Source organism: Triturus cristatus, chromosome 6, assembly GCF_964204655.1.
Source record: "Triturus cristatus chromosome 6, aTriCri1.1, whole genome shotgun sequence".
NCBI lineage: Eukaryota > Metazoa > Chordata > Amphibia > Caudata > Salamandridae > Triturus > Triturus cristatus.
In genome coordinates this window covers 262429231-262452161 of record NC_140589.1, presented here as the reverse complement: position 1 = coordinate 262452161, position 22931 = coordinate 262429231, and positions in this window count along the sequence as shown.

Sequence of the window (22931 nt, the reverse complement as noted above, 5' to 3'; positions counted from 1 at the left end):
TAAAGTTCTAAACCAAACCAACGACTCTGATGGTAGGTGGGTCATTGTCTCTATGTTGGTTGATAAAGTCCCTTTAACTATTTTTAATTTATATGCTCCTACTGTGCATGATAAGCTTTTTTGGCCCCAGATGTTAGTCTCCTTGATGCAATCCTCTGACGATTATCTCATTTTAGGAGGAGATTGCAATATGGTTATGGATCCTATTTTAGATCGGAAATCCCATTCACATTTTTCTCCCTCATCCATGCACACTCAATTTACATCCACTATATCCCAGCGCTCTCTTGTTGACTCTTGGAGACTCTGTCATCCTACACTCCAGGAATACACATATTACTCACCAGCTCACTCTTCTCAATCCCGAATTGACTATATTTTTGTTTCTAAAGCTTTGATCCAACACATTACCCATTCTGAAATAGGCTCCATTTTAATTTCTGACCATGCCCCAGTTTCTTTGCAGCTTGATTTGCTTCCCCCCATAAAAGGTACTAGGAGATGGAGATTCAATAATTCTCTCCTATTAGACCCTAAATTTACTCCAGCTTTCCTTAAATTTTCATCCCTATTTTTTACTGAAAATGAGTCTCCTCTAATATCCCCTCAGATATTATGGGATACTTTCAAAGCTGCTTCTAGAGATTTTATTATCTCGTTTGTTGCCCATAAGAGACGAGCTGCATCCCACTCCTTACAGTCCATTAATACACAAATTAAGCAATTGGAACATCGCTATTATTTAACTAGCTCTCAATCTGATTTGGATAAACTTCTCAAAGCCAAACTCTCCTTTAATAAACTCTCCACGGACTCTGCTAATCTAATTTTACTTAAATCCAGTGCCAAATATTACTGTGCGCAAAATAAGGCAGGCAATCTTCTTGCCAAATATCTCAAAGTTAAGCAGGAGCGCACGAAAATTGAATCTATTGTTTCCTCGTCAGGCCCCACTCTTCATAAGGATGAAGATATCCTAGCAGAGTTCACTAAATTTTATCAAAATCTTTATACTCCGGAATCTCCTCCTCTTTTAACAGATATTGACCGTTATTTATCTTCCATTCCTTCTCCATCCTTTCCAGACACAGACTTTGCCCCATTGGAAGCAGATATAGGTCCTAAGGATATCCTAGAGTCCATTCGGATAATTAAAAAAGGTAAGGCTCCCGGGCCAGATGGCTTTACGATAGAATTTTATATACATTTTGCGAACTTGCTTGTTCCCAAACTTCATCAATTATTTTTGTTTTTTATTTCCTCCAAAAAGTCTGAGGGGTCTTTTCAAGAGGCCTTAATTTGTCTCATACCTAAGGATAATAAAGATCATACTTTGTGTAAGAATTATAGGCCCATTTCTTTAATCAATTTGGATTATAAGATCTTTGCAAAAATTCTTGCACTACGTCTTGACAAAATTTTACCTAGTATAATTGGCAAGGAACAATGCGGTTTTATCAAAGGGCGTCATCTTTCTGACAATACTCGTCTTTTCTTCAATGTTCTGAGTAAATCGCATTCCTTTCCGCATTCTTTAGCTGCTGTCGCATTAGATGCTGAAAAAGCTTTTGATAGGGTTAATTGGCAATTTATGCTCGCAGTCCTTGCTTGGTTTGGTTTTGGTCGGAAATTTCTTGCTTATGTTTCTTTGTTATATTCCTTTCCTAGATCCTTCATTTTGGCTAATGGCCTTGTTTCTTCCTCGTTTCCTCTCTTCAGAGGCGTTAGACAAGGGTGTCCACTCTCTCCTCTTCTTTTTATTTTGGCATTAGAACCTTTCCTGATAAAAATTCGAATGAACACAGATATTACTGGTTTCCCTTATGGGGATAAAAATTTGAAGCTTTCTGCCTATGCGGATGATATTCTATTATTTATTTCCAATCCACAATCCTCTATCCCATCCTTTTTGTCGGAGGTATCTGATTTTGCGAGAGTCTTGGGCTATAAACTCAATGTTGACAAGTGTGAAATTCTCCCTTTGAATAAATTTTGTTATCATGCAGACTTTTTGGCTTCTTCTTTCCACTGGAGTCCGGCTAAGATAAAATATCTAGGCCTCTGGTTTAAATCCTCTATCAAAGACACTGTAGCACTTAACATTAAAAATTTACAAACAATAATTCAGGACTCTACTACCCGTTGGCATCCTTTGTTTTTATCCTGGTGGGGAAGGTTGGATTCCATCAAAATGATGTTGGTTCCCATCATTTTATTTTATTTGTCCAATCTCCCTGTTAATGTACCTAAATCTTGTTATAAGAATATATACTCTACGTTGTCTAAGTTCTTATGGCAGCACAAAAAAGCTATAATGTCTTTTGCAAAACTTAAACGACCCAAGCAGTCGGGTGGAGTTAACTTTCCGGATTTTGCCTCTTATCATTCCTCATTTTTCCTTAAACACTCTGTTCCCTTGTTATCCGAGCAGGAAGCGGACGTTACTTCAAGACCTTTGTGGGTTGAGATTGAATCGTCTTTTTTTCATCCATTTACCTTTGAGGAATTTGTATCGCTCTCTCATATTCCAAATAAATTTTCCCTCCCGATTCTTAAAAATTCTCGCAAAGTCTTTTCTCCTCTTTTCCTGGGAGGTTTAGATGACCGGTCGCGTTTTTTACATTCTCCCCTGTGGTACAATCCTCTTATTAAACTAAATAATAGGATGCTTTTTTGGAAAGACTGGAAGAACCTTGGTATTAATTGGATCCGTCAATTGTTTGATGAAAACACTTGTGTCCCCTTCTCTACTCTTCAATCTCGTTTCTCTTTACATGATTCCTTTGAACCCAAATATAATCTACTACGTACGGTTTTACAAAACAGTTATGACACTCTCTCTAATTCCACCACTCGCACTAATTTCTCTCCTCTTTCTCTCCCTTGTTTGCTTGCTTCTTCTTCTGCCTCCCAGATATATGCAAAACTAAGAGACACTTCTGACTTTCGGGATAAATCTAAAACAGAAACGGACTGGGAATCGGATGTAGAGGACACATTTTCTGTCTCCTTGTGGCAAAAGGTTTGGATCAAGATAAGGAAGTCCTCTAGAGCAGCAAATACTACTCAAACGTTATTTTTTATATATAATAGGCTTTTGATTACTCCTGCCAAGTTGCATGCAATTGATCCTTCCATCCCTCCCATTTGCTGGTCTTGTTCAGCATCGAGGGCAGATCTTAAGCACATGCTATTCTGCTGTCCGAGGATTCATAAATTTTGGACTGATGTGTGGAATCAGATTAATAAGATCTTTTCCACCTCTTTCCCTCTCACATTTTCACATATCTTTTTAGGTAGTCTCTCCGACATATGGTCCTCTTCCACCACCAATACGTCCATTATTGATTTACTTCTAGCTGTAGCATTTCAGCAAATCACTAAGTCTTGGAAGGATACCTCCAAGGTTTCATTTCAGGCTTGGTGGTATGGAGTCTGTTATCATCATAGACTTGACAGAGCCTATGTTTATCCCATTGCACTTGCCATTAAACGTGATTTATTATGGCTCCCCATTACAGATTTTTTAGATATGTCTGTTCGATCCCTATCCCTACATAATCCACGTACAGAAGAGGTTCCCAAACCCCCATAAATCCATTCCTGATGATTTTATGTATATATTCTTACTGCTTGTTTTATGCTTATCTTGTATATTTCTTATTTTTCCTTTATTGGAGAATTCTTTGTATGTTTGAACCATTTTCTTATTCTTTTATATAATTTTATATGACAATGGTTACATTTTTATTGCAACTGCTTTTGTATTATTTGATGATGCTCTTTCCCCCTCTCCCCTTTTACCTCTTTCCCTTATCTCTTATCCCTTTCTTTTAATTATGATGTTTTATTTTTCTATTTGAGATGAAATTTAATTTTATGTCTTCCTGTTAATCTGTTGTTAATGAATTTCAATAAACTCTTCTTTAAAACTCAAAAGGGCGTAGTTATATGGATGGTGGCTTAAACAGACAGGCAGAGGTGGGTAGGTACGACTGGATCGATGATGTGGATAACACTGATGACATTAATCATCCCATCGACATTTCTATTGAATCTTTGGTAAGTTCCAGAGGTGAGCAGTGTACTGTGTATAGCACTCCATATGCACAGGGTACTGTTACTGCGAGAGGTCAAGATGTAATTATACCTCGTACAAAACGTTTGTGCACTAAACCTAAGAAATTTGATGACTGTGTTACACACATCTGCTGTTAACTTGTATATGTAAGTGTTATAGGTGTTGTAATTTAAATCTTAATGATACAATGTATTTGTAGCTACTGTACTGAATTGGACCAGAGACTGTTGTCTTCTTTCCGCCTACATTTATTTGTATTTTTTTTCATTTCTATTGGAAGAAGAGGGAAGTGTTGTGTTGGTGTGTTTGAGCATTTGCTCGAGCCACTTTGGAGTGTTGTTGTGTCATTGCTCGTGTGTGTGCTTGTGACTCTGTTGAATGAGAGATTCGAGAGTTTCAGTGAGCTGGACAGAGGAAGCTGTTGGCTGGCGGCTGCGTCCGCATTACCCTGCTGTCCTGGGGGCTTAAGCAGGAAGAAAGAAGTTAACCTCTGCGCTTCTTCTGGACTATTTATTCAACTTCACATCACCCACCAATAGAGGCAGTTCTGGGCTGGCCCTCTGGGGGATGTAGTCTAAACAGGCAGGACATCAGCAAGAGAAACAGGTCTGTGGGCCACAACCCCTATGGTGCAGCACTACCCCATTTCCCTGCTATGGGTGTATCCAGACGGTACTGTAGTCCCTCAGACAAGCGCTGTAAAAATAATAGGGCTACCCCTCTCCACCCGTTGGTCTGTTGTTGTGGCATTTACATTTTTCTTCCGCAAACTAAAGCATATAAGAAGGGGCAGTGGGTCAGCCTACTCCAGACACTGGCAACTTCACTGTGAGGGATGGCATTCTGCTTTTTCACAAGAAGCACATATGCACACAAAGTAGTTCCTTTTCTTACCAAGGATTGCTATAATCATCGTATAATTTTTGATTCCCAAAAATATTTTTGCTTTTGCCCTTTTTGATTGGGGGCTCGGCAGCTCACCCAACAAAAAGGTTTTACAAAAATGATGACAAAACAGGCTGTGCTAAAAGACTGGCAGTAAACATCAGGCCTTTTGGGGTTTGCCAATGTTTAAGGAAGACTTTATTGAAACAGGTATTTATTTGCAGGTATTCTCTCTACAATAACTGATGGACAAAAAGCTGTACACATAAAATGATGAATAGCCATTTAGTTCATGACAACTGACCCACAAACGTTCTATGCCAAGTAACTAATGGATATGCACTCTGTACAAAGTAGCTAATGAACAAGTATTAATTACACTAAAATTAATGGCCAGGCATTTTGTTCACAATAACCTATATAATCACACTGCAGCTGAGCAGGTTTGAATTCTATGGGCCCGATCAAGCAAAGTCCTAAACACCACAACATACAATAAAGGGGTCTCCTGAGTGGACAGTTTTAAAATCCCTGCAATCTCACCTAGAAAGGAAACAACACACATCAAACAACCAATGGGACAAAAGACAGCAATTACATAGTCTTTTTCTACCGAAGTCTTAAGACGTCTGAAGAACACATTTGCCAGACCATTCTCACCAAGGTAAATGAAGTCTGAAATCTGAGCTAAAACCGAACAAATGCTATCCTCTGACGGCCGTGTCCGGAAAGTAAAATAAACATAAAAGGTTAAATGCACAGGATAACTTAAAAGTGAAGCGAGTGGCCCCGTAGCACATTGTAGTTGCCAAGCCCCCACAAAAAGCACACACGAGGACCCAAGGAGGACACAGCGCTGTGAGGTGGTCGAGGTTGGAAGTACTTAGAGAAAGTGTTGGAGACAGGGCAGGGCCTGCCTGTGAAACAATAAATGAATAAAGGAATTAAGGGCAGGCATACAAATCTGCACAATGCCATGCACTGATAACAACACCGATAGACAACCATGTGTGGCCAATGACTAAACCCAACTGAACCACAGTAGCACATGGCTGAAACCTTGAGCCCAAAAAGAACCACGTTTTCACGTGGCCTCTGCCTGCCACTCATTCTCTCACCTCATGCTCACCGAATTAAAGACAACACAACAACCCTTGATGTAAAAAAGGAGAGAAAGAGATACCAATTTAGAGGTTGCATTGCACCCTGTGAAACCATAAAAACTGGGATCAGTCCCAGCTCCACATTTGATCAAGTTGTGTGATCCTAGGATTTTTTTTAATTTCATTATGGCTCTTTTTTTCTTCATTATTGTATGTAAGAGCTTATTGCAATAAGCGAGTTAAGGATGCGTACTGCGCAAAAGCCTGTCTTGTGTTTGATTTAATAGACTATAATATTGCTCCATGTATAATAAGAATCTAGACCACATACAGGATGCACATGAAACCTGACTTGGCCAATAGTTCACTATTGGCATTGCTGTTAGGGTGAGGGGAGGGCATGAATGTTTCTAATTTCATGTTTAGAAACTATCCCTTTTAACATATGTTAAAGAAATACACTTTTTGAATTCTGAAGAGTCTTTATCATATTTGTAAATGACGTTTATTGCACAATTTACATGCCAAACATTTCTATGGTTTGGCTTAGTGGTCAAAGTGTATTAAAAAAAGTATGGAAACTCTGATACTGTGCGCAAAGGGGGTGTGGTGAGTGAGTGTGGGGTCAAAGACATGGCTAAAAAAATAAAATATTCTGTATCTTTTTTCCTGTCTTTCGCCTTCAAGTAAATGCATACAAAATAACGCACAGCCTAAATGAAAAATAAATGCAAGTTAAGTGAATCTGTGGGAAATTACCTTTCGTGCATTATGAAACCTCTATTAGTTATTGCACTGCAGAGGTCTGTGTCTGTAATCAGAGAGACAGAGAATTTAATCCTGGTTTGTGCAGTGGAGAATAGTGACTTGTGTATGTTGAGTGCTATGAGGTCCCAGTATGTGAGAGAAAGCACTGTGGATATGTAAGTCATTATTTTAAACTTGAATTACACACAGTATAAGACAGGATGCTACAAAATGTGCAGAAAGGTTTAAGATAGAAAAGTGCTTCCAAAATATAGATTTTAGTAATACCCAGACTGTATGTAATGCAATTTTTTTTAATAACTGTCCTATAAAAGTGCACTTTCACAGCTCAGCTCGTAACTCGCTTGCAATACCACTCAAAAATAATAAATCTGTGTTATCAGGAGGCTGATGCCAATTCCTTCAATTAAAGCCAATGCCCATCCAAGCACCCTTTACATTTGCAGATCAACCAGTTGTGCACGTTTACATTTCTGGCAAGCAAGCAGGTACCCTGGCAGGAAGGCTTGTTTAGCTGTCTGCCCCTCCTTTGGTTTCATAGCATAGGAGACTCTCTGCCTTACATTTCAGCTCCGGCATATCAACTGTGAAATTAACCATCCCGGGACAGTTGTCTTTTCACTAAAAGTAAGGGAACTGTTTTTGTTAAATTAAAGAACTATGTGCTAGTCATTCCACTCACATCCCGCCCACTTCGACCACTGGTTTGGCTTGTGTTCGACCACTGGTTTGGCTTGTGTTCGACCACTGGTTTGGCTTGTGTAAGAGTTCTTAGAGCCAACTTAAGCCCTTTGTTCGGTTCCCCTATTAATTTGTTGGCTTGCCACCTCTAGCACATTTTATGTGTATGCTGTGTGGTTTGGTTGTATGAGTGTGTGGTGTTGAGATGCCTTGGGCTCTCTCACAAGACAACTTAGGCTGTCTGTAGGCGAGATCTAAAAAAAAAGAGCGTGATTAAAGTGAACTTCAAACCTGGACCCTCACTAGGCCCTTGACGGCCTGGACCTCCTTGGTGGGAAATGTTGCTGGACCACCCAACCACCCACATTAAGTAGAAACACACATAAAACCATTTTGGTTGTACTGGCTCAGCCATTTGAATGCACGGTGTGAGCAGCCTTTCAGACAACCACACTTCTGGAAGCTTGCAATTAGCCCTCCTTTTGCACCGTATTTTCCTGTTTTGTGAGCTGAACATCAAGCTGAAATGAAAGCGGCCCTCTGTGGTTCCTTTGAGATGTTTTCCTAGAACGTCTGGGTTCTTCTCAGCAGCCTTGTGTGTTGCAGTTTTTCTGATTCCCTGCCTCAAAGCAGGCTGTGTTATTATCCGCCCACAGGCAGCTGCTCGGAGACATTTTCCAGAGCCCTGGACAGTCTGTTGGTTCTGCTCTGAGTGCGCGCTGTTCATCTATCTCCCACCCTGTCTCCTGGCTGTCTTCCAGGGCGTGCTCGCTCGCTTCTCTGGGAAGAGAGGACTGGGGTTCACAGGGGGACGGACCGGAAGCAAAGAGAGGACAGAGTTCAAACGGTTTCTAGCTTCAACTGGATGAAACTGGCCTCTGTTCTCACAGATGTGCAGTAGCTGCATGCTTTTCAAATCTAAGAGTGAAATGGACACTGTCTCTTCCTGCTTGACACATCTTCTGCAAACATGAGGTTGCAGTTTCTGGTGATCCTTTATCTGACGACCAAGGGTATGTTTTCAGAGTTTCTGGTGACTCTTTGGTGTGGGGTGGCCAATTTTGCTACAGGCAAAATCCAGAGTTTAAGACCCCTCCCCCACATAAAAGTAGCATGCCTCTTTAGAATCACTGTTTTTTCACAAACGTGGGTGCCTATACACATGGCATTTACCTATGTATTTTAGGTCTTACCTGTGACAGATCATGCATTGCATGCACTCTTGCCTGCAAGATATATTGACAAGGGGCTTTTAGCCCACCCATTGATTACCATTTGTTGGCTTCATTGCCATTGTCCACTGTGTGGCTGGCTTCACTTCCTCTTCTTTCACCAGGTGCATGGACCAAGTACTAATTGCTTCAGCTTCATTGCTGTCCTTCCAATGAGCATGTGATGATTGAGGTACTATATTTATATTTCTTCTTCTCTGTCATCCTTGTTGAACCTCTTGCCATTTGTAGCTATATTTTACTTTGCCACACACACATCAAAGAAGCCTTTTTCTCCTTTTAAATGGATGCTTTTTGTCACAACAGATGTTATCTGCTTTTATTGTGACAACAGATGTATTCTACTACCAAATGTATTTTCACTAAGACGTGGACATGGGTGCAGTTGCTTTCTTTACGTAATAGGTTTTTTTGTCAATTGGATTTTTTTTCCTTTTTCACGCATGGGGATATTAACTGATTTGCTCAGAATCACAGTGGTGGTGTGCTGAGACCTAACAACCATTGTCTGAAGGGAGTGTGCAGTTCCTGGCTGGGCGTGGGGGACATGCAGGTCTTTCTTCGTGATGCCCTCACACACCCCGGGAGATGTCATGCTTCATCATAGGGCGTTTGCCCCTTGTCTGGCCGGCGCTCCAATGCCTGACGGGCTCCCATAAACGGGGCTCTTTATCGGGGATCTTTTTGAAGAAGCCGTTAGGTGCGTGCTGGTGTGGGGGCTTGGTAGTGCACAGGAGAGTGAGATAAACTAAAATAGGTCTGGAGAAGTCCTACTTAGGTCAAGTTTGAATGGTTTAGAAAGCTCTAGACTGGTAAAAAACGGTGCAAGTGCCCCTATGTGGGAGTAATGTTCCTAAAGGGCTGTCAAGGTGAAGTTGGTCAACATGTTTCGTGCCCAGTTTGCCCTTAACGGGTCAGTTGGCACTTCATCAGGACCGAATTAACTAAATGTGAATGGTGCACTACCGTCTGGTATTGAAAATCTGTGAGTTAATTACCAGATACGGTAGGGAGTACCCTAGTAGACTTGTACTGGGGGGTACTGTAGATCCCTAGATACACAGTCTATGGCTGACGGGGAAACCGGAGCACGTCGTTACTCCGGGGCAGGGACAGGCAGCCGACTTGCATTCGTCCTACCCTAGCTCCAGGCCCTAACAAGCATTGGCAGAGAAGTAGGTCTTGCTTTTTAGGCTATTGATGGTTAACGGTTTAAAGCACATGCTGCTGAGATCTGAATGTAATCCGTTTGTTACAGATTTAAATAATCATACAATATCTCAGAAGGTTTATATGTGTGCAACATAGCAGAACATGTGGAGGTGCCTAGCCTCGCAGCTTAAACAGCGGAAGGCAGCAGTGGCCATCCCAGCATTTAGAGACGACAAGGAGAGTGTGCTCCGCACCCCACGGCAGATAGCGGACACCTTTGGGGCACACTACGCAAAGCTGTACAGCTATGAATCAGGTGGCAATACAGACATTTCTGGATGCTCTACCCCTGGAGCAATGCTGACGTATAAGCACTATTAACCCCTTCAGTGCCACGCCCTTTCCCCCTCCTGTGCCGGGCGTTGCACTAGTGGGTGGGGTTCATGACGAGATAGTCTCGTCATGGGCACAGCGCAACCGTGCTCCATGACGAGACTATCTCGTCATGGGCACTGAAGAGGTTAAAAGGTGACATTTCCAAAGAGGAAATAGCGCAGTCCATTAACCACCTCTCATGTATTAAAGCCCTGGGGGGAGATGGTTTTACTGAAGACTTATAGAAGACAACGTGGATTGCCTATATGCAGCCTTCCAGGAGGCTGATGATACTGGATGTAGGGACCAAATCATGTACTGGCTCTTTCTCCTATTCGTCCAATAATGCGATTATTTCCGCCCTTTAAAAACCTGGCTGTGACACCTTAATCTGCGGGAGCTATCCCCCCACTTCCCTTCTTAATTCAAATAGAAAACTATTGGCCAGTATCTTGGTTGCTCACCTCAAGCGGGTCATACCCACCCCGATCCATCAATCACTAGTGGGGTTTGTGCCAGGGCAATCTTCCTGGAACCATTAGTGCTCCTTGGCACATCTACTCCGGCTGGCCAAGGACCTGTTGGAGGTGACTTTGGCTCTTACCTTAGACGCCAAAAAAGCATTTGACCGCATTGAATGGCCCTACATGTTCTGTGCCTTGTGATGCTTTGGCATAGGCAAGGACTTCATCACTAAGTTTAAATGGCTGTATACATCACCCACATCCCAGATTAACTGCATGGGTTTTCAATTGGACACGATTAAGGTCCAAAGGGTTACCTGACAAGGTTGCCCCCTGATGTGATTGCTCTTCCTATTCGCGATGAAACCCCTAGCACTGGCCATTCGCCATACCCTGGGAACCTAAGTGGGACAGTCCATACTTTTCTTGTATGCGGATGACAACCTGCTTAATTTCTCTAACCCTGACATCTCCCTTTCCAGCCCTCATGTCCAAGCTCTCAGCCCTATTGGGCTAAAAGGTAAACTGGGGCAAAAGTGAAGAGCTGCCCATGTCTAGGGTTACAACTAGAGCGGCCGTTGTGAACTCATCACCTGAATTACCTGGGCATCCTGGTGACCAGGAGCTTAGCAGTGATAGTTCCCCCTCAATCTGAACTCACTCATTGCTAAAACAGCCAGTGAATACATGAAATGGTACCACCTTAACCTTTCCATCTGGGGACATCTAGAGGTGGTGAGAATGGTGGTGGCTACCCACTTTACCTTTGTCCTAGGCATGCCACCCATTATAGTGCGACCTGCCACCCTCGACAGAGACATACCTGGATCTCCTGTATCATTACCGCACCCCTGCAACCTCTCCCCATAACCCCGTTGTACGGACCATGGTAGGGGACCATGGTAGGGGTCTGGAACCACGTCACAAATTATTGGGATGCCATCCATGATTGCATCTCCATGCCCCTCTTTGGAATAACTCGGCCATACAAATAGGCCGGCGAACCAGTGTGTTGGAATACATGGCAGGTCGGGGATTGCCACACTGAATGATGTAGTGACAGGTCGCAATCTGAAAACATTTGAGAACTTGCAGGACACATTTCGCCTCCTTTACTCTCAACACTTGAGGTACTGGCAGCTCCAACACTGCCTGTGCAGCGTACTAGGGCACAGACCGTGGCAAATCTCCAACTCACCCATTTCACAATGCCTGAGCATATGGGGTTCCTTCAAAGGGGTAATGTCAGGCTTTTACAACCTTATAGTTCAACACATGCACTTGAGGCCATTAGTGGTCCTCCTTTGTACTACATGGCAAGGACGACTTCAATTAGAATACGATGAACAGGTCTGGGCAGAACTCATAAAAGACCTGGATAAGGGGACACGAGAATCTCAGATGAAATGTTGTCCCCTTAAGTTGATCTAAAATGGGAACTGGACACCACAGAAACTGGCGACCTCAGGCCTTCTGCACCATTCCCGCTATTGGCACTGCGATACACTTGACTGTGACATAACACACATCCTCTATGACTGCCCGGAGATGCTACGCTTGTGGTCCCAGGTTAGATGTGTATTCTTATCATGGACGCTAATTTTTTATTTTTTTTTATATATCTTTATTGCTTTTTTTAAATGTAATAACAAATTAGAATTTGCATAAATAGCACATCTACATATATAAAACCACATCATGAAAGCATTTGTCTTATTGGTGACAGATTGCGGAAATTCAAAGACAGTAGACAATAGCTGTTATGTCGTATCTGTAGATGGCTCAGGATCATAAAACACTGTATGCTATTTCCCGTTGACATCTGTGGTCCTTTGCAATATCTAATCGACAAACAGTTGTGCCCTTTATATAGTGAATACATCTTATTCTGCCTGACGTCCACTACAGGTGCTTTGAATCAAAAGTCTGCTGGAAAAACAGGGGCCTGTATTGCAACTAACCATGCTTCAGGAGTATGTGCGGAGGAAAAAGAAGGGTGGGCCAATAAGACATATCTATTAATCAAACTTCAAAACTAACAATAAATAAAAAATGAAGAAAAAAACTGACATCCCATCACAGCTAAGAGAGTATACATAGCATCTTCCGGCCCACACATGCTCATTTCGACCTGGGCCTTGCAGTGGCTCACCAAGGTGACGCTGGAATTCAGAAAGCATTAGACACCTCTATCATCGAAGCCATTGTCTAGCGGGCTGGGGGTTGGGGGGGTACACCTCAATGAGCCTAGACCACAGGCGTTCTGCCACGCAAGATGTGGCAGCATCCGCGATTACAGTAATGTCTCCGGGTATGGGATCAATCGAACTTGGGTTAGGTATTGGCGAAAGGGGCGCCTGCGTTATTCTCATCTATCCCATTTTTAAAGCTCATGAAAATGTCATCTCAATATTGATCATGCACGCTCATTATGCTGCTCAATACAGAGGACCTCCCTGACCTCTCATGTCCTGCTCGCAGACATCTCACCATAGCACTAACCACCACCAAGCTATGCGTTCTATAGCACTGGAGGTCACCACAGCTACCCTTCTGTGACTAATGGATGTCAGAGATGCACAAAATACCATCCTACAAGCGAACCATATACTGACTTACCTTTTTACTTCCATATAGACTCTTTTTCTGGACCCCACTCCGCCATAGATTTGCTGGCCAGGCTGCATGCACACCCTACTTATATCCCAAGATACCAGCTTATGGTAACCCGTAGGGAAATGGGACAGTCTCTGGCACCCTACTATGCACTCACTGATAGTTCATTGCCGACCAGAGAGAAACACGAGACACTACCCCCTACCTACCCCTCCCCCAGCCTTACCCTGGAATTCTGGCTACAAGTCCCTGAAGCCCCAGAAGCCTTCCCCGCCCTATCACCCAACACCACTCCCTCACCCCTGCCTATAGAGCCTCCCACAGTGCCTTCCCTACCTCCAACTTACCCTCACCTGTAATACTCTCTTGTTCTTGAACACATTCTAGTCCAGCCCCACAACGCCATACTCCTATAAGCCATGATGTTACAAGATGACTTACAAAGATTACATTGTCCAGGTCGGTCATGTATGCATGGGTCTGGCTTTGGTGGTCTACTTCCCCAGAGTATAGTGTCCAGGGGGTGAGGAGGCAGGCTACTGGTGGTTGGGGTTTTTGTGCCATAAACTATAGATGATGGTATGAGGGTAAGAGCAGGTCATGCCTATGGGTCCTCCTACCTCCTCCTCCCGGTCATAAAGTGGGGTATGTGGTTGCACGGCTTCGATGCAGGGAAAGGATTTGATGGCAAATGCGTATGGGGCTTTATAGTTCACAGTGCATGATTTTGTCCTCACATACAGAACACTGGGTATGGTATGGAACTCGTTAGAACAGGGCTGGGATAAGGGCTGGCTTCCAGGGTGACCTTTTGTCCTAGGAGGGTGCCCTACTACCAGACTACAACACTCTTGTGCACAATGTCAGTGCATGGCAGGAACCACCTTAGAACTTTTTACCCTGGTCGTAGGGTATCATTGAAGGAGGATGTCGAGCAACTCACAGACAGCATGCTGTTTATTTTCAGAACTCACGCCTACCTTGTAGTAACGTTGTGAGGCATCCTGGGTCACAGGGAGTGCCAGTGCTTAATTTGTGCCAGTGGTTTCCAGTGCTTAGCACCGGCACTTAATTGTCAACACCAGCACTTATGACAGTCTGTCACATGGTGGCGCTGTCTTTCTAATTTAAAGATAAGCACAACAACAGTTGTTTATTAATTCTATATATATACAAGAAAGACTTATGCCTGCCCCCAAACCATTCTTATAGCTTTCGGGCCCTAGAATAGTCTGAATTGCCACACTTGTAATTGGGTGATGGTTAGTGGTTGTGTTGGTGTTGTCATTGGCAGTGCCGAAAGGAGCAATGGGTGGTGCAAGCTGCAGGGATCTCCTAACCTGGGCCCAACACTTATTTGTTTACAAATTAAGCACTGGGCACTGCCCTACAGTTTGACGACCTCTTCTAAAAATCCATCATAGCATCACTAGTGCAAAGTACAGGGTTCCATGTTCTATCACTTAATGTAAATAAGAGAAAGTACAAATTGTTGCTATGCATCTGTGATACTACAATGGGTTAATAGACTGCAGGTCCTGTCCTTTTATCATGTTACTTTCTGACGTAGATGATTAAGGTACTCTGGGGCAGATCTATGTAGGAGTTGCGCCACTTTTACGCCGCCGTTGCGTCACTTTTGTGACGCAGCGGCGGCGTAAACCATGCGCCATGCTGCGCCCTATTTACATCGTGATGCATCTATGGAGATGCGTCACGGTGTAAAGCCCTGCGCCACATGAAACCTGCGTCAGGTTTCATGTGGGCGTTTCCACGCAGGGGGGGCGTTCCGTCGCAGGAACGCCCCTGAAAAGTGACTCAGTGAAATCTATAAGATTTCACTGAGTCACTTTCCCAACGCTGATGCGTCAAAACCCTGCGCCTGCTTGAAGCAGGCGTAAGGCTTGACGCACCATGTTGGGTATGGGGTAGGTTGGCACAGTGCTGAAGTTGCGTCGCGCTTGCGACACAACTGCAGCACTGCGCCAACCTTACGCCGGCAGATACGTCACGCATCTGCTTGTCCTTGCGCCACGATGCACCGCATTGTAAATGCAGCGCATCTGCGGTGGCGTAAGGGCAAACTTCCGTGACGCGTCTTCCCTGGCGCATCCATGCTGATTTGCAGGGATGCGCCAGGGAACATAAATCTGCCCCAAAGAATGCAAAATGCAATATTGACAAATGCTTAATGAAGAATTAACAACGAGTACTTGGGAGAAAGTTGTGATTGGCCCTTATCTGGACTGTCTTTCTTTCTAGCTGTTGTGCATTTAAAAGTTAAAAAAGTGTCTATCCAGTTAGAAACTGTATAAAGCGCCGATGCGTTATTTGTATGTGTAGACCTGGAAGAACTCTATAAATAAATACTGCCATATACAAAGCTGCAGACCTATTAGAAGTGTTTCCTCTAGTAATAAAATTGATTTAGCTCTATTTGCAAATAACTTTGGAAGGGTCTTCGAAAAGCAACTGTCTGAAAAACCAGCAGATAAAATTAGCTACACTCATAACATTCCAATGTCAAATGTAGCTTCACAGAAACGAACTTTTTAAATGTCTTCCATTGTATTATTTCCAGATATAAAAATAGCCCAAGGAATTGTGCTTTGCTTATATTTTAGATACTGTTGCTTAGCAGATGGATCAGACATGGGGCAACAGTCAGCGGTGCTCTCAGCCGCAGTTAAGAAAGGAAGTTTACAGATCATGTTCCAGCAAAAGAATGTGCTTGAAAATAGTTTTTAGTGTAAGTACACAGAGCCCTGTGGTGGCCCTCCTGCTAAACAAGGTGTGTGTACATTTCTATTGGCGGGGGGGGAATGTGATACAGAAACAGAAATAAATGACACAGATGGCAAAAATCTGTGTTGTACACAGCAATAATTACACGTTTATCTTCTCCTACAGCCTTTCATGGAACCACCACAGCACCAAGGGCCATCAAGACGGTGACACATCAATGTGCAACAACACAACGACTGCAGGTTGCCCACAGGAAGGCCAGGCTGCAGACAAGAGACCAGGCAGTGGGCTACCCTGTGTCACCCGGCGGGTATGCCCTCCGGAGCTTCATACAATGCCCGGGAACATGTTATGCTGTCAAACTGTTGTCATCTCAACAGCACACACCTTACAAAACGTTCCCACACATGACTGCTTTGGTGGTATGAATGTGGCTTACATGGGTGCAACTCAGGCCCATGCAACTCAGGCCCATGAAGCCCCTGCGATGCAGGGTGGCCGCAACCCTTCAAGGGGCCCTCATTCAGCCCAAGGCCAATGAATATCTGTGAGAAATGGGAGACTTGAGGGCCCCACTTCACAATGTGTGGGATGTCCCATTATTCTGAGTTACACCACCACACTGTGGCTTCCACATGCATAGCGCTACTTGTAGGTAGATATGACCGTCACGACCATGCACCTGTAGGCAGGGACACCTGGGTGAATGACTTCCACCCCAGCGGGATGATCTTTTTAACATCATGCGCCACTCTCAGCAACCTGACTTCAACACAGACCAAATTGAGAAAATATGCAGTTATCTCTCCATCAAAAAATCTCCCTCATCCTAGTATACCACGACTACTGAAATATTATTTATTCTGGCCTCCCCAAAAAACTAATTCTTCAGAACCAGGCAGCCAGACTGTGTTGAGCATTCTAACTGATGCTACATCAGACTCACCCCCCAAATTCTTCACTGGCTCCCTGGCAACACCAGAATCCAATTCAGGGCCGGTGCCCAGTCCACAAATTATATCATGCAAAGGGACTCTGTACACCTACAGAATTGTGTACTTTGCCACGCTCCTACCAGAGCTGTTCTCATAATGACTGCCCCGCAGCTACACCAGCAACCCTTCAAGAGGACGGTACGTGGACGGAGACCCTGGGCATTCAAGGACCTAGATCCTTGAATTCCTTCAGCCTGACCTTGAGATATGAACCTAACTACATGTAGTTCCTGAAACACTCCGGAAACTAAGGTATTCAAATTTAAACTCAACCTAAATGAGGAATGGCTATTAAAGAATGGAGACACGGTTATTACCCTTCAGTCTGACCTCTGACCTCATCAGGTGCATATGCAGTGTAGTTCTGAATGAACCAAAACGAGGTATTTAGCACTTTATGACATTTCTTAATATATGAATACAGTGAATCCATCGCTCTTTAGTGGCAGGAGGAGAAGTGATGCTCAGGGGTGAGAAAGGTGCTGTTTCAAATGGGAGCCTCTGTTCCAATTTATTCCAAATCCTGCTTTTCAGATTCTACATAGCGCTAAGGAGTAAAACTGACTGAGGAACAAGAATAGTTCAACCGACTAAAACTGCACCGCTAGTCTACAGTGTTTTTCTGATGGATACTTCTAACTGAAGATTCCTCACCTAAGAATACCCCCCCATATTCAGAATGGATCCAGAAACTTTAAAGCAGTACTCCTGTGTGCCGGTAGGTGGCGTCATTCACACTGACTTTGTTCCACTCCGGAAGTGATTAGCAGAGCCTCATATAAGGGGCACCTATGTGTGCTGACGTTAGATTCTTTCTTTCTGTGCCTGCAGAAGCGGATCCGGAGTGTCTCCTTGGTCTTTAAGACAAAACTTTCATCAAAATTCTCTAACGTTCAAGGGAAAATGTCACCCCGTAAGACAACAGGCTTCAAACCATGTAGGTACTGTCGCAAACAGACGTCTGTGACGGAGCCTCACAGAGTGTGTCTTTGGTGTCGGAATATGACTCCAGGTCCTGTGATAATTGTGCTCAGATGAATCCGATGGTCATACAGGAACTTGAGAAAATGTTTACTTTTGCCAAACACAAAAACCATGCAACATGTCCAAGTCAATAGGAAGGTTCCATTGCAGCTCCTGAAATTGTTCCTGTGGCAGATCATCATTGCAGTCAAAGTCTTCCAGTAAGTTCAAGAAAACATAAGAAGTCAAAGCAGGAATTGGCCGCTTCTCTCCACTCTTGGACTTCAGGCATGGCGAAAGGGCATCAATGTTCCTCCCAGTCTCACTCCCGATCACCATTGTAGCCTATTCCAAGCCTAGTTCCAATGTACCCCAAGTTCCTTGGTCCATTAAAGACATCGCAGCAAAGAGAGGCCATGCATTTTTGGCACCTTACTGGTTTCATCTGGCGCATCTTCGCCCCCCCAAGAATCTGCAGTGGCTGCAGTCGGACATCTGACGGTGAGTCCACTCTCTGCATTGTTTTTGTTCCTGGAACCTGTATCCAGTCAACACCTCTTCCGATGCTGACTGAAAATTCGGTGCCATCACTTGCGTCAGTTCCCTTTGCCTTGACCACAATGCAGACACCGTCAGCACTAGAAGAGGACCTGTAGCCCATTGTGCACCCTCCGCCTCCAAGCAGATTCCATCATGACCTCAACCAAGATTGCAGCTACCTTCGACTGTCACGCAGCCAACAAGCAATTCTTCAGATTCCCGCACCTTGCCCTTACCTCATGGCAGGCCTCAAACTTTACACAATCTTTTCTTCACTGGCTTGGATAATGACAATTTTGATGTAGGGGACAATTATGTCACACAGCACGATGTAGAATTCTGGGATGATGAACTCCAAGAGGCCAGTGGTCTGGATACCTCTCCAGGTGCTGGCCTTATGTCTCCCCTTGATCCTGCTACAGGGGAAAGCACCTCCTTCTTGGTTGTTGTGCAAAGGGTGGCAGAAGTCTTAGATCTACAGCTTCCCACTATGGATGTAGAGACTGGTTCTCTGACAAAATTTCGAAGGTCAGAAATTCGACCTACAAAAATATCGCAACACTAATATCGATGTCAAGAATATCGACATCCTATCTACAACATGGTAAGTGCAAAAATATCGAAAATAAAATATAGATGTCAAAAATATCGTTTTTAAAAATATCGTTTTTTTTTTAGTGATAAAAAATATGTAAAATAAACATAATAATTCTTATAAATAAAATAAACATAATTAAATATATTTCACAGTGTTAAAAATTAATAATTAATAAATATAATTTAATAAAAAAATAATTAAACATAGACATATAATATATAATATATATACTTACTTAATAATGTTTTAATAATTATTTTAATAAATTAAAAATTATTTTAAAATGTTAACAATTGCAAAAACATTACACACATAAAACAATAACATAAATACAAATTAAATAATTATGTATAACAAATTTAAAAAATTACATTTAATTTTAATATTGTTAAAATTAATTATATACTACATTAGCTAAAATAATAAAAAAAAAATATTAAATAGCAGACACAATAAAACTACTACTCCAGCTCCAAAAAAAACAACAGAAAGGAAAGTGTTGGATAGCGTAAGGGTAAAAATTACTATTCCCACTCCAGAGAGTGGAACAGTTGGAAAGTGTTGGATAGCGTAGGGGTAAAAATTACTATTCCAACTCCAGAGAGTGCAACAGTAGGGAAAGTGTTGGATAGCGTAGGGGTAAAAATTACTATTCCAACTCCAGAGAGTGCAACAGTAGGGAAAGTGTTGGATAGCGTAGGGGTAAAAATTACTATTCCAACTCCAGACAGAGCAACAGTAAGGAAAGTGTTGGATAGCGTAGGGTAAAAATTACTATTCCAACTCCAGAGAGTGCAACAGCAGGGAAAGTGTTGGATTGCGTAGGGGTAAAAATTACTATTCTAACTCCAGAGAGTGCAACAGTAGGGAAAGTGTTGGATAGCGTAGGGGTAAAAATTACTATTCCCACTCCAGAGAGTGCAACAGTAGGGAAAGTGTTGGATAGCGTAGGGAAAAGAATTACTATTCCAACTCCAGAGAGTGCAATAGTAGGGAAAATGTTGGATAGCGTAGGAGTAAAAATTACTATTCCTACTCCAGAGAGTGCAACAGTAGTGAAAACGCTGGATAGCGTAGGGGTACAAATTACTATTCCCACTCCAGTAAGTGAAACAGTAGGAAAAGCGCTGGATAGCGTAGGGGTAAAAATTACTATTCCCACTCCAGTAAGTGAAACAGTAGGGAAAGCGCTGGATAGCGTAGGGGTAAAAATTACTATTCCAACTCCAGAGAGTGCAACAGTAGGAAAAGCGCTGGATAGCGTAGGGGTAAAAATTACTATTCCAACTCCAGAGAGTGCAACAGTAGGGAAAGCGTTGGATAGCGTAGGGGTACAAATTACTATTCCCACTCCAGTAAGTGAAACCGTAGGGACAGCGCTGGATAGCGTAGGGGTAAAAATTACTATTCCAACTCCAAAGAGTGCAACAGTAGGGAAAGCGTTGGATAGCGTAGGGGTAAACATTACTATTCCAACTCCAGAGAGTGCAATAGTAGGGAAAGCGTTGGATAGCGTAAAAGTAAAAATTACTATTCCCACTCCAGTGAGTCCAACAGTAGGGAAAGCGTTGGATAGCGTAGGGCTAAAAATTACTATTCCCACTCCAGAGAGTGCAACAGTAGTGAAAACGCTGGATAGCGTAGGGGTACAAATTACTATTCCCACTCCAGTAAGTGAAAGAGTAGGAAAAACGCTGGATAGCGTAAGGGTAAAAATTACTATTCCCCCTCCAGTAAGTGAAACAGTAGGGAAAGCACTGGATAGCGTAGGGGTAAAAATAACTATTCCAACTCCAGAGAGTGCAACAGTAGGAAAAGCGCTGGATAGCGTAGGGGTAAAAATTACTATTCCAACTCCAGAGAGTGCAACAGTAGGGAAAGCGTTGGATAGCGTAGGGGTACACATTACTATTCCCACTCCAGTAAGTGAAACAGTAGGGAAAGCGCTGGATAGCGTAGGGGTAAAAATTACTATTCCAACTCCAAAGAGTGCAACAGTAGGGAAAGCGTTGGATAGCGTAGGGGTAAAAATTACTATTCCAACTCCAGAGAGTGCAATAGTAGGGAAAGCGTTGGATAGCGTAAGAGTAAAAATTACTATTCCCACTCCAGTGAGTCCAACAGAAGGGAAAGCGTTGGATAGCGTAGGAGTAAAAATTACTATTCCCACTCCAGAGAGTGCAACAGTAGTGAAAACGCTGGATAGCGTAGGGGTACAAATTACTATTCCCACTCCAGTAAGTGAAACAGTAGGGAAAGCGCTGGATAGCGTAGGGTTAAAAATTACTATTCCAACTCCAGATAGTAAAACAGTTGGGAAAGCACTGGATAGCATAGGGATTCTATAAACATAATAACCAATTAAATAATTAGAAAGAAAAAAAATAGCATATTAATAATTAATTTACTAAATATGTATTATTAAATACCAATTATTTAAAATAAATATTTATATAAATAACTTTAAATTACATCCCACACTATTCCCCCTTTAACACACAACACACTACACATACAAAATACACAATACATTTAAATATCAGTTTATCTATTATTTACAATTAATAATACATTCTTTATAATTAATATACTTATTATTTACAAATGTATACATATTAACTACCAAATTACAATTATTCACAAATTAATTATTAAGTAACAATACATTATTAGCAATAACAACAAATTATATGAAATAATAAATTATTTATATTTACTATATTTAACGTACTAATAACAATTAATTACCAATTAATAATTAATTGACAATTAATTATTATTAATTACAAATAAATAAAAATTATCAGTAATTATTTGAATTTAATTACATCCCACCCTATTCCCCTATAAACCCACAACCCACTACACATAAAAATTCACATAATTAATTTAATCATCAATTAATCACTTAATAAAATTAAATCACCAATTAATTAGTAATTAACAATTAATTAATTAACAATACCAATAAATTAATATTAATATTAAACTAATTATAACTTATATAATTAACCAATTAATAACATTAATTTACAATTAATAATTAATTAACAATTAATTAATCAATTAATATATTTAATTAGCAATTAGTAATTAATTAACAATTAATTAATCATAAATACCAATTAAACAATACATATTAATTAATTATAATTAAATTACTTCCCACCCTATTCCCCTATAAACCCACAACCCGCTCTGATACTAAAACGCTAAATTATATTTATATTAATATTAAACTAATTAGTAACTTATATAATTAACCAATTAAAAAAATTAATTTACAATTAATAATTAATTAACAATTAATTAATCAATTAATATATTTAATTAACAATTAGTAATTAATTAACAATTAATTAATCATAAATACCAATTAAACAATACATATTAATTAATTAATTATAATTAAATTACTTCCCACCCTATTCCCCTATAAACCCACAACCCACTCTGATACTAAAACGCTAAATTATATTTATATTAATATTAAACTAATTATAACATATAATTAACCAATTAATAAAATTAATTTACAATTAATAATTAATTAACAATTAATTAATCAATTAATATATTTAATTAACAATTAGTAATTAATTAACAATTAATTAATCATAAATACCAATTAAACAATACATATTAATTAATTAATTATAATTAAATTACTTCCCACCCTATTCCCCTATAAACCCACAACCCGCTCTGATACTAAAACGCTAAATTATATTGT